The sequence below is a fragment of the Bos indicus x Bos taurus genome, chromosome 7, assembly GCF_003369695.1.
Source record: "Bos indicus x Bos taurus breed Angus x Brahman F1 hybrid chromosome 7, Bos_hybrid_MaternalHap_v2.0, whole genome shotgun sequence".
In the NCBI taxonomy this organism is placed as follows: domain Eukaryota; kingdom Metazoa; phylum Chordata; class Mammalia; order Artiodactyla; family Bovidae; genus Bos; species Bos indicus x Bos taurus.
The window spans coordinates 21,994,626-22,007,761 of record NC_040082.1 but is presented as its reverse complement, the minus strand read 5'-3'; positions in this window follow the sequence as shown (position 1 = coordinate 22,007,761).

Sequence of the window (13,136 nt, the reverse complement as noted above, 5' to 3'; positions counted from 1 at the left end):
GAGGTGATGGAATTCCGGTTGAGCTATTTCAAATCCTGAAAGATGATGCTGTGAAAGTGCTGCACTCAATATGCCAGCAAATTTGGAAAACTCAGCAGTGGCCACAGGACTGGAAAAGGTCAGTTTTCATTCCAATCCCAAAGAAAGGCAATGCCAAAGAATGCTCAAACTACTGCACAATTGCACTCATCTCACACGCTAGTAAAGTAATGCTCAAAATTCTCCAAGCCAGGCTTCAGCAATATGTGAACCATGAACTTCCTGATGTTCAAGCTGGTTTTAGAAAAGGCAGAGGAACCAGAGATCAAATTGCCAACATCCGCTGGATCATCTTTGAAAAAGCAAGAGTTCCAGAAAAACATCTATTTCTGCTTTATTGACTATACCAAAGCCTTTGACTGTGTGGATCACAATAAACTGTGGAAAATCCTGAAAGAGATGGGAATACCAGACCACCTGATCTGCCTCTTGAGAAATTTGTATGCAGGTCAGGAAGCAACAGTTAGAACTGGACATGGAACAACAGACTGGTTCCAAATAGGAAAAGGAGTTCGTCAAGGCTGTATATTGTCGCCCTGTTTATTTAACTTATATGCAGAGTACATCATGAGAAACACTGGACTGGAAGAAGCATAAGCTGGAATCAAGATTGCTGGGAGAAATATCAATAACCTCAGATATGCAGATGACACCACCCTTATGGCAGAAAGTGAAGAGGAACTAAAAAGGCTATTGATGAAAGTGAAGGTGGAGAGTGAAAAAGTTGGCTTAAAGCTCAACATTCAGCAAACAAAGATCATGGCATCCGGTCCCATCACTTCATGGCATAGATGGGGAAACAGTGTCAGACTTTATTTTTTTGGGCTCCAAAATCACTACAGATGGTGACTGCAGCCATGAAATTAAAAGACGCTTACTCCTTGGAAGGAAAGTTATGACCAAACTAGATAGCATATTGAAAAGCAGAGACATTACTTTGCCAACAAAGGTCCGTCTGGTCAAGGCTATGGTTTTTCCAGTGGTCATGTATGGATGTGAGAGTTGGACTGTGAAGAAGGCTGAGTGCCGAAGAATTGATGCTTTTGAACTGTGGTGTTGGAGAAGACTCTTGAGAGTCCCTTGGACTGCAAGGAAATCCAACCAGTCCATTCTGAAGGAGACCAGCCCTGGGATTTCTTTGGAAGGACTGATGCTGAAGCTGAAACTCCAGGACTTTGGCCACATCATGCGAAGAGTTGATTTATCGGAAAAGACTCTGATGCTGGGAGGGATTGGGGGCAGGAGGAGAAGGGGACGACAGAGGATGAGATGGCTGGATGGCATCACTGACTCGATGCACATGAGTGTGAGTGAACTCCGGGAGTTGGTGATGGACAGGGAGGCCTGGCGTGCTGTGATTCATGGGGTTGCAAAGAGTCGGACACAACTGAGCGACTGATCTGATCTGACTTAAAACTCACTAATCACAATGCACTCTTTTAAAAAACTCAACTCCTAGAATTGGGATGGCAAAATATATGCTATAGAATTTTCTCCCTTTATGTTGTGGCCAGATAAATTACCAGATATTCATCAACATTTGAGCCTCTTTATATCTTTGCTTCTCCTGAGGCAAAAAGAGCTCCACAGTTGAATTTCTTTCTCTGCTGTGGTCTATTATTCATCTAGGATATGTGATCATATGTGAATATAATATAAGCTAGGAAAAGCTTCATTGTGACGTGCCTTCAGTGTTAGAATCTGTGAATAAAAAGTACTGAGGCATAAATGGTTAACTTTGACTGATATATTTCATAATCAGCCTTTGTGCTATATTGGCAGAGTGTATGAGGCCTGAAGAATATTTTGTTAATAGATTTAATATTACTTCCTTTTGAACACCCCAAGTGCTGTCTCATCGTAAATAGCTGCTTGAACAAAGATATAGTTTCTATCCCCCTTAAAGTATGAGTCATATCAAAATGTAATCAAGTAAGTGAAAGGTAAAATGTCGTTACATTTCTAAAATTTGCTGTCAATATTTCACACCTGTATGGAAAGCAGATAGATGTCTAAGCAGCCGCTTGATAACACTCCAAGCTGCAACCCCTAATTAACTCACCTTTTGAATTATCAGCTAGGCTCCTTTTCGACCCATGCAGCCTGTTGGCAGGGAGCCTGACAACAAAATGCATGTTTAAAATACCAAGTAGGGAGAGACATGCTATATTATTTGGCACAAATACCACCATCCACCTGTGCAGAAGGAATATGCTTTTCCACTTTGCTTATTACAGATGATCTATTAGCTATATGCTCTTGGCATCGTTCCAATAAATCATAATCTCTTAGTCCAAGGAATAATAGTAAAGCTATATGGCAGCAGACTCAGTATAGTAAGCTAATTAGATTTAAAAAGTCATCAATATTTAAATGCTCTCAGTAGCCTGAGTCTGAAATTTGTATAGAATAGTCATATAGTTTGTATCTTGAGGTTAAAACTGACTTGGACACATTTGAAACTTGGAACAGAGAAAGCTCATGCCATGTAAGACTTGAATAATGCAAGTATTTGAGAATTTAGTCTGTCTCTTTGTAAATGAATGAGGAGGCTTCGCTATAAATACAGAGTGAGAAAGTGGTGGTCATTAAAGTTTTATGAGGCTGATTATTTTAAACAGCTTGGAATGATAAAATCACTCACTTGAGGCTGTGAACATCATGTAAGTCTTATAGTTTTTTTTTTCAAAAGTGACTAGAATTTACTTTTATTTTTCTTTGTATTTCTCCAGTACTTTTATATTACTCAATCCATTGAAGGAAATCTAACATTTGCTATATTGACCAAATGTTTATCATGAATAGTGAATATTCAATCACTATATATCAGATACTCTTGTAACAAAATGTTGTCCTCATATAAATGAACATAGAATGACACACTGGAGAAAAGTAGTAAGGTGTTATTTCTATTAATTTCCTCGAGAGGAGAAGGGAATGATGTAACGTGGTTCATTTTGTAAAAAATGATGCAAACTAAAATTATACTTTTCTTCAATTTTCCCCACCCCCTTTTCATCTTGCTATCTTTATAACATTAATAGCTATTTCTCTTATTGTTTGTGTCTCCTGGCTTTCAGAATAAGAAGAGAAAATTCCCTTTTGGTTAGATACTCAAAAATTACTGAGTTCAGGGGAGGAGGGCAGGAAGATCGTCATGAAAGTATGATCCTGTGAGATGTGATTCAAAATTCCCTTTGAATGGAAACATGAGAGTCATTTTTTCCCCCAGCTCAATGATAAACTTAACGTAGATACGTCTGACCTCTGCTCTATGATAATCTTTTAAGAAGTCTCTGTCCCTGATCAATCAGATCTACAGATATGTGGTTTAAATCCACTGTTTTGGATTGGGCTGCCTGGCTGACCTCTTGAGTCTCTTTAGGTTCTTCCAGTTGCTCTGTTGTTTTCTCCATGGGCCCAGCACATATCATGGAGGATATATTTCACTATTTCTTACTCTAGAGCGCTAGCAGATACCTGCCATTTCACTGAAAAGACGGTCACAAATTCAAAAAATGTCAAGTACGACCATGTCAGTTGAAGAACATAATTTATTTAACGATGTTTAAGAACACAGCATCTATTAGAAATAAGATTTTACTATTAGGCCTGTATATTGATCTGGAATTAAAAGCATTATCCTTCATTGAGTTTTCTACTTTTTCAGAAGAGGATTCACTTACTTTTCCCAAAAAGCCACATAGAGTTCTAAATCTTGTGCCTTTAAATGGCATTATATACCCATGTTATGGTTTCTGAACCAAAGAATTTCTCTTTTCTGCTAACCTCTTGAGGTCACAGTGGTGGTTTGAAGTCTAAGCAGCAATTCTGTTCAAAGAGTCACTCACAGCAGGGTGTGTGCAGTAAGGATATTCGTGATTCCAGTCTTCTCATATATTCTACTTTATTTTTTAGAAAATTTGGTTCTGAGGCTACTACAAAGCAACACCCTTAAAACACGTCATTTTCTATATCTCCCTGAGCCCCAAGCCTTATATAATGACATTGGAGATGTATTACTAGAATTTTCATTGCACAAATGCCATTTAAAAAATACCCAGCAGAGTCCTTGATCCCTCACATGCTCTTTGCTCTAGAGTGCTTTCCATTCACCCCGAAGGGGGGCTCAAGGGTCACCCTCTGAGGTGAGCCAGAAGATGATGGGCCTTGCAAGCCAGGGAGCATCCCTTCTACTTGGGCCTTTTTCTGAGTGATAAGGGGAAATATGTATTCTGCTGCATGGTATTAAGAGCATGGATTCTGGGTCCTGGCTGCATGGAGGTGAATTCTAACCCTACCACTTACTAACTTAAGCTCTTTTTACCTCAGTTTCTTCTTTGTATTGATGTCACTGGTGTGTTGTGAGAATTAAATGACTTAGTGGGCACATCAGAAGTGCTATATGTGTGTAATCATTATTATCATCATCATCCAAACGGGTGGCTGGCTTTATTTGGATTTTCCAGATACTGGATGACAGATTTATTGCCATATATGTATGACTGGGTTCTTAGAAAGCTATGACAGGAATATATGCAATTGAAAAGGGAGAGGAATAATTACTTTGTTAAAGTTGCATTTACTGTGGGGGTACCAGGTTACCAAAAATTTTACATAAACCATAGATGTAAAAAACTTAAGTTTAACTGAAATGTATTATTTTGTTTATATATTTTTAGAAGGAGAATAAAGTTTATTAAAGTAGGGGTTGCTGCCACAACAGCCAGCCACTTTCTTGTAGGGAGAGCCAGTGCTGAGCATAGCTCACTTGCTTGTTTTTATAGCCAGGAAACAAAGGAACGGGGGTAGAAATCTTGTGAGTCATGAAATTTTTTATTTTAAGAAACTTGTATTGCCTTCATTGTGTACAGGGCAACTGCTGTTGTAGGGGAGGCATACAAAGATGACTCAGATAGAGATTGTTGTCAAGGAACTGACAGAAAAGTAGGAAGGTATGACGTATAACAGAAACCATGAATATATGGGGAGAATTATCAATGAGTTCAGAAAGGGTTCGCTTTTACCTTGAACTTGAAGAGAGAAGGGAAAGGAGGTTTCCTCCTACTGAAGTGTGGGATTTCTTGGAGGCAATGATACTGAATAGAGTCCATGAGGGCTGAGTATGCCTTAGACATATAGAGAATTGGAAAAATAATTTTTTTTTCGTCACTGAGAGAACAGTTCTAGAATAATGGCTGGAAATCTGAACTTTGTACTTGAAACACTAGTTAAGTTTCCTGGAGCCAAGAATCTATGATGAAAAATAAGTTTGAAGCAGTGAACTAGAATTAGTTCATGGAAAACCTGAATGTTAGGCTAAAGGACTTTTTCTCACCAAAATAAATGTGTTCAATTTTTTTTTTTGACAACCCAGTGTAAGATATAGTTATGGAAATGATCATCTTTGCTTTCAAGAATCCTATAGTTGGAAGTTGTATCAAAGATATACACCAAATCATTCTCATGGGCACCCCCCCCCCAGTGTTAATTAAAGAGCAGCATCTAAGGGCAATTCCATATATTTCCAAAAGGCTGAAGAGAATTACTGTTGTCCAGTCACTAAGATGTGTCTGACTCTTTGAGACTCCATGGACTACAGAATGCCAGGCTTCCCTGTCCTTCACTATCTCCTGGAGTTTGCTCAAACTCGTGTCCATTGAGTCAGTGATGCTATCCAACTATCTCATCCTCTGTAGACCCCTTCTCTTCCTGCCCTCAATCTTTCCCAGCATGAGGGTCTTTTCCAGTGAGTTCTCTTCACATTAGGTGGCCAAAGTATTGGAGCTTCAGCATCAGTCCTTCCAATGAATATTCAGGGTTGATTTCTTTCAGAATTGGCTGGTTTGATCTCCAGGGGACTCTCTAGAGTCTTCTCCAACACCACAATTCAAAAGCATCAGTTCTTCGGTGCTCAACCTTCTTTATGGTCCAACTCTCACATCCCTATGTGACTACTGAAAAAACCACAGCTTTGACTATACAGACCTTCGTCAGCAAAGTGATGTCTCTGCTTTTAAATAAATGTCCGGGTTTGTCATAGCTTTTCTTCCAAGGAGTAAGTGACTTAATTTTGTGGCTGTGATCACTGTCTACTGTGATTTTGGAGCCCTAGAAAATAAAATCTGTCACTGTTTCCACTTTTTCCCCTTCTACTTGCCATGAAGTGATGGGACTGGATGCCATGATCTTAGTTTTTTGATTGTTGAGTTTAAAGCTGACCCTTTCACTCTCCTCTTTCACCTTCATCAAGAGGCTCTTTAGTTCCTCTTCACTTTCTGCCATTAGAGTGATATCATCTGCATATCTGAGGTTGTTGATATTTCTCCTCAGAGTCTTGATTTCAGCTTGTGATTCATCTCTCTTGGCATTTTGCATGATGTACTCTGCATAGACATTAAATAAGCAGGGTAACAATATCTAGCCTTGATGTATTCCTTTCCCAATTTTCCCAGTAAAGAGACTTAGTTGTAATAGTCCTGTCTCTTGCCTTCTCATTAGCTGTAGCCCCTGAAGCCTCCATGGTTTCTCATCTTTCTTTTTCAAGTTTTTGAACTCTTGGAATTATCCTAAATCTGGCATTTGTCTTGACTCTGTCTTTTATCCTTAAATTCTTTGCATGTGGCTAACTGCTTTGGGGCTGCATCAGTAACATAGCTCCCTCAAAATTTGGATTGACTTAATGATGGCCAGGACCTCCAAATGGAGAAAGAAATTGGGTATATTTATTTGGTAGGAAGAGTTTTCTGTGAACTATTGGTTATTCATTCCTTTTCCTCTTAAGACCTCTATATGACCTCTTCTGGAAAATGATTCCTGAATCATAAGGAAAATGGATAAAGAGGAAGAGCCTAGAATAAGATAAACCAGTTAGAGGGTTCTTAGGGTTCTTTAGCCAGGGAAGCTTATCTGGGGCTTGGGCCAAAGTGTGAATGGCAGAGGAAGAGGAATGATGGAGGGGGAGGGAAAAGATCACAGAGATGCTGCAGATGAAAATGTGCCAGGATTCACCAACCCAATTGTGTAGGAACACAGAGAAAGTGAAGAATGAATGAGACTTTGAGTTCACCTAGGGTAACCCAGGTGGAAGTTTGTGTTATTAAGACCAGCTGGCGGAAAGATGAGAGATCCTGGTGAGGGATATTAGGTAAGAACTGTCCCTACTCATGCTCTAAAGTTCTCTAAAGGTCACCAGGAGAGATCATTAAAATGTTCTTTTGTGTGGGGTCATCTTCAATTTTCTTGTGTTATTAACAGAATAAGGAAAATGCTACATGGTGTAGTTTTTAGAAGAAAAAATAGTTCAGTTTTAAACATGTTGAGGTATGTGGTGAATAATCAGATGGAGATCAGTATTAAGATGTTGGAAAGGAGGATCCGTTATTTCAGAGAGAGGTCAGGCTGGAAGTATATATTTGAGAATTATTTGAGGTACTAGTTCAAGATGATGTAAGATGAAATCATCAAGGAAGAATTTTTTTATAAGGGAAGAATTGTTTGGTGAATATCATGAATTTCAGAACTAGGAGGATGGCTGGCTAGCAGAGAGAGAGAGAAACAAAAAAGAGATTTAATAAAACAAGAATTAGGAGAAGGACCAAGAAAGACGTATTCATTTGGTCATGAAAAAAAAAAAAAAGTTAATTTACCCATTATATTAGTCAAAATTCTCCAGAGGAACAGAACCACTAGGATGTGTACGTATATAAAATAAAAGATGTATTACAAGAAATTGGCTTATATGAATGTGGAGACTGGCAAGTCCAGACTGCACAGTGGTTCAGCAGCTGGAGACGTGAGAGAGCAAATGTTTCAGTTTGAGTCTTAAGGCCATTTGATGTAGAACCAGAAAGGACCAACATGGCAGATGAAGTCTGCTGGCAGTCTACTGGAAAATTCTCTCTTGCTTGCAGGAATCTAGGCTTTTTGTTCTGTCTAAGCCTTTGACTGATTGGTAAAGGTCCACCCACATTTTGGAGGATGGTCTGGTTTACTCAAAGTCCACCAACTTAAATGTTAATCCCATCCAAAACACCCTTGCAGAAGTACCCAGAATAAAGTTTGACCAAATATCTGGGTATCCCATGGCCCAGCCCAGTTAACACATACAATTAACCATCTCAGGTATACCCATTGTTGAGCTGGCATCCCTACAGACCTCCTTAAACCATACTTATCTCCAAATAAAGATGATAACTAAGTTATACATCCACAAAACACAAGGCAACTATCCTGCATACAACCTAAAATGTGCTGTTTCCCCAGGAAGAGGATCCAAAGTCCTTAAATGATGTTTGCTCTTCTCCATGATTTCTTATAACTTGAATGCCATAATATACAGTCAATACTTCTTATGTTACATTATGTATATATGTACACAGACACAAACATGTAACAATAAGGAAGAAATACTCATGACAATTACAGTACTCATTTCTATAACTGACTGTGTGGTTGTCACTGGTATTTCTAACTACCCATTCTATATTCCCTTTTCCTTCACCAAGCTCCTCAGCTGATTATGGTTCTTCACCTGGTGAGGTGGCCCAAACTTCCTGAATTGGGCTGAGGCTACCACTGACGTTAATCACAGAGCATGTGACTAAGATTCACCTGGCTAAAATTCCTTTGAGGAAAATTTGAACACTCGATCATAGAGGACTTGAGTATTAAAATTTATGTTAAATGTCCATATACTATAAAAAATTAGGATGAAGCAACCTTTGGGCAGTAACAGTTGAATCCTGCCAGTGTTCTTGGCCAGATGATCTTTCATGTGTAGATTTTGAAGAACTGCGTTCATTTTTGGCTTTGTTTAAACAATATCATGAGTGTGTGTAAGATATGCAACACTGGTATATGTGCACATTTAAAAGTTGAAAGGACTTAGTGGTTTTTGATTGCTGGTATCTTTTAGTTTAAATGGTGTGCGATATAAAAATAGTGCTAATTTTTAAAAAATGCTAGAAAAATCTAAACTAAAACCTGCCAACTCCTTCTCTACCCTTTTAGATAGTAAAAAAAAAAAAAAAAAAACCCACAAAAAAACCCCCAAAAAACTGTAAGTCATCTAGATCATAGTGGAAGATAAAACTTCCTGTTGCTTTTTTTTTCCCCTTCATGAAAGGAAAAAAGGAAAAAAAAAAGGGAAGGAGCATGAGAGTTCTTCTAAAGATACAAATGTATACTGCATACCTCCTCTCACTGCCACCCTTGCGCTTCTGAAGCTGAACAGTCTGGAAAATGTTTTCAAGCAAAGAATTTTTTTCACTCTTCCCTTTCCCACACCATATTCTGTTTCAATTTTGAAATTTCTTTGACTCAGAGCTGGAAACAATTGTAGTTGATTTGCATATTTTCTCTCTTTTTTATTTTTAAAATTATAAGAGAATGATAACACATTTACAGGAAACTTGGAAACTACAGAATGAAGTTATATATATACCATTTATTACAATTATTTTTAAGTTGATAAATTAAGATTTTTAGTTAGAGTTTCAATATCAGACTCTCAAAAATTAGTAGAATGTATAGATAGAAAAGTAGAAGGCTATGCTGCTGCTGCTAAGTCGCTTCAGTTGTGTCCGACTCTGTGCAACCCTATGGACAGCAGCCCTCCAGGCTCCCCTGTCCACAGGATTCTACAGGCGAGAATACTGGAATGGGTTGCCATTTCCTTCTCCAAGAAGGCTATGGTAGACCATTTCCTTCCCCAAGAAGGCTATAGTAGACCTATAATTTATGTATCTTGTAAAAGACAGCACAAGAAAATTAAAGATGACCCCACACAAAACAATATTTTAATGATTTCTCCTGGTGACCTTTAGATAACTTAGGTGCATAAGTAGGGACAGTTTCTTCCTCAACATCCCTCACTAGGATATATGTGAGCTCGCATCTTTCCTGCAGCTGGCCTTTGTCATAGGTTTTTTGAGTAAGTGTCTTCCTAGAATGACATCTTTAAAACAAACTCCTAAAGGCTACTTGAGTACTGACAGTTTCAACAAATGCCAAAGCTAGATTTCAAGGAACTCTCTGCTCTAAGCTGTCCTAAAGCAAGTTGTGAATTTACTGATACGTTTGTTCACAATAAAAGATTAGATATTTCTATCAAGCATACTCATTTATTTAAGTCATCCCTAATGACAAACAGAAATTGTGGTTTTTTTTTTTTTTCCAGTCTCTCTGATTTTTAAAAGCTAATAAAACTCCCTTCACAGAAAGGTTAACTAATCACTAGGTAAAAACCGGCACCAAAATAAGTAAAACGACTCTGACAACTGTGATCCAAAGCTTCAGAAAAGCATGGATATGCTGATGTATTCACGTTGCCTATCCTTTTAGATATATTTGTTTCATTTCAATGCACACAAGTATTTGAAATAGAAAGAAATATTTAAAATAGGGTAATTTTGAAAATGTTATGTTACTATTGACCAACTAGATTAAGTAATAATCTGATATTGATATATATTAGGTTTAGGTTCTGAGAAAATGATATGATGATGATGATGATAATAGTAAGTCATTTATATGGGGCTTCCCTGGTGGCTCATATGGAGTCTGCCTTCAATGTGAGAGAGGCGGGTTGGATCCCTGAGTCAGAGGAAGATCCCCTGGAGAAGGAATGGCAACCCACTCCAGTATTCTTGCTTAGAGAATTCCGTGAACAGAGGAGTGGTTACTATATGTCAGACTCCATTTTGAATACTTTATGTACACTGACCTGTTTATAAAGAAACTGAAGATTATGTACTTTTCCCAGGGTTACTGGTGGAACTGAGATTCTAAATGAAGTGGTCTGATAGAGTCTGTGCTTTTATCTACTGTATTTTGCTGCCAGGTTTTAGAGAAATGATCCTCACAAGCCCTCCCTGCCTTCAGTGACTACGGTCTGCTTACAGTGATTTTTGAAACTGCCAAAATAAGAAATCTGACCAACACACCAAAAAAACTGGCTAAAGCCTAGAAGTGCTTTGCCTTGTAAAGAAAACGTTGAAAAGTCGCATTTCTCCTCTCAAAGCAGGCGTGTTTTGGTGAATTATCCAAGCCACGAATGTCCACCTCTGAATTAGATGGAATACCTCCCCAAAGTCAAGATGCTACTAAGAACATCAGGCAAACCTGTTATCGCTGACGACCCAACTAAATTTTTTTCCAAAGCTCTCCTTTCTGATTTCTCCTATCAAAAAAGAGAAATAGAAGTTAGAGGAAGCAGCCAATACATGTCCTTTTCTTTATCATTTCTGACTAGGCAGCACTTAATCCATTTACTCCTATACCTCAAACAACCCTTAAGTTGCAGTTATATCTTTAAAAAACTGGAGGGACATTGTTTTTATAACTAAATGAGTATCTGTGACTAAAAGCAGTACTGTGACTTTAAGTTACTATCTAGCTAAAAGCAGTACTGTGACTACCATAGTCTTAGAGAATGCAATTCAGCAAGGGAGTTATCAGTAATACCTAAATCCTTGTAGGAGTTGTAGCAGGAAGTAAATGAAGATATTTCTGACTATTTTGTCATAACGTCTACTTTTCTGAAAATATACTTCGCATTCAGCCTTGAATGCCTGGCTGAAAATTACCCTTAACTCTGAGAAAATTTAAAGAATCTATACCTTGCAACGAGTTCTCTAATTGAGAACCTCTAATGAGAAGTAGGACATAAACTCATGCCTCTGAGGCTTTCTAGATCTGAACCAGGTTCTGATTCAGGTTCAGGTTCTGAAGGGTCAAACTTCTCTTGGCGGTATATCTCAAAGTTCTAGGAAATGAAAAGCTCAAGTCCAGTTCGAACTTAAATTATTTATGCATTAAGTAATTACATATGCAGTCTATAATGTGAAGTAGATAGGTGTTCATTCACATTGGTCTTTTATAAAATTCAGCCTCTGAACAGAAATATAGTTTCTTCTGCTATGTCTCTGAAGAAGCATTATAAGAAGTAGGTATAATGAATCACAAGTTTTTTAAATGAACTGTTTAGTGATTAGAATTTTATCTGCTATTGTTTTGTATTTTGATACACATTTGTTTATTCTGCTCCATAAAATTTAAAAGTATCGTCTCCTAGGACTCCTCAGTCTGCATTCCTAAGAGTTCAATATTTTGCTAATTTCCTTTCACGTAGCCACAAGCACCTTATTAAAAATGTGTGTGTGCATGTGTGTGTGCTCAGTCGTGTCTGACTCTCTGCGACCCCACACTGTGGCCCGCCAGGCTCCTCTTTCCATGGAATTTTCCAGGCAAGAATACTGGAGTGGTTGCCGTTTCCTACTCCAAGGTATATTCTCGACCCAGGGATCAAACCTGTACCTCCTGGTCTCCTGCATTCGCAGGCAGATTCTTTACCACTGCACCACTACCAAATATTAAAACACAGGCTGTATTGGAACAATTTCATATCAGACTGGATTGCAAACAAATGAGTCCTTGTACCAAGGGAGCATGGTAATTTTGGGGTATGAATGACATTAAAAGGAAAGTGTTTATTGAGAAGGCAGACCCATTGATTCTTAGGGCTGGATATACAGTTTGCTTCAGTGTTAATGGCACTTGTGTGTTCACACAGTTGGAGAAACAGGCTTCTGTTCATTTGTTGCTTTCAGTATGGAATACTTCATACCAATAAATTTTAAAATGTTTTTTATTTTGTCTACTTCAACAAAAGTCTTTAAATGGGCACTCTTATTATCTAAAGTATATAGTTATTTTCTGACAAAAAAGCACAACACAATTTACATGTTAAAAAGTTGATGTTGATAAATTTAACACTATAGCAAGAACCACCGAAATAGAGCAGATTTTGTGCTTTGATTGCAGGGATTTTGTATTTCTGAAAAGAAAAGCAACAGGGATGAACAGTAATGTTTAATGTTTGGAGACTGCTAAAGCATTCATATATTTTCATTGTTTACAGTCTTGAAAAATGCATGTGCATGGGAAGTGATTCTTATCTTAGATTTGGAATATCTAAGTAATATATCGTTAGACAGCTTTAGCTCCTACTAATGCTCAGAAGAAAGAAGTGCTTAATAAATATATATGTAACTCTTTAGGCCATATGGTAGCTCAGAATAGTCATGTTGTATTTC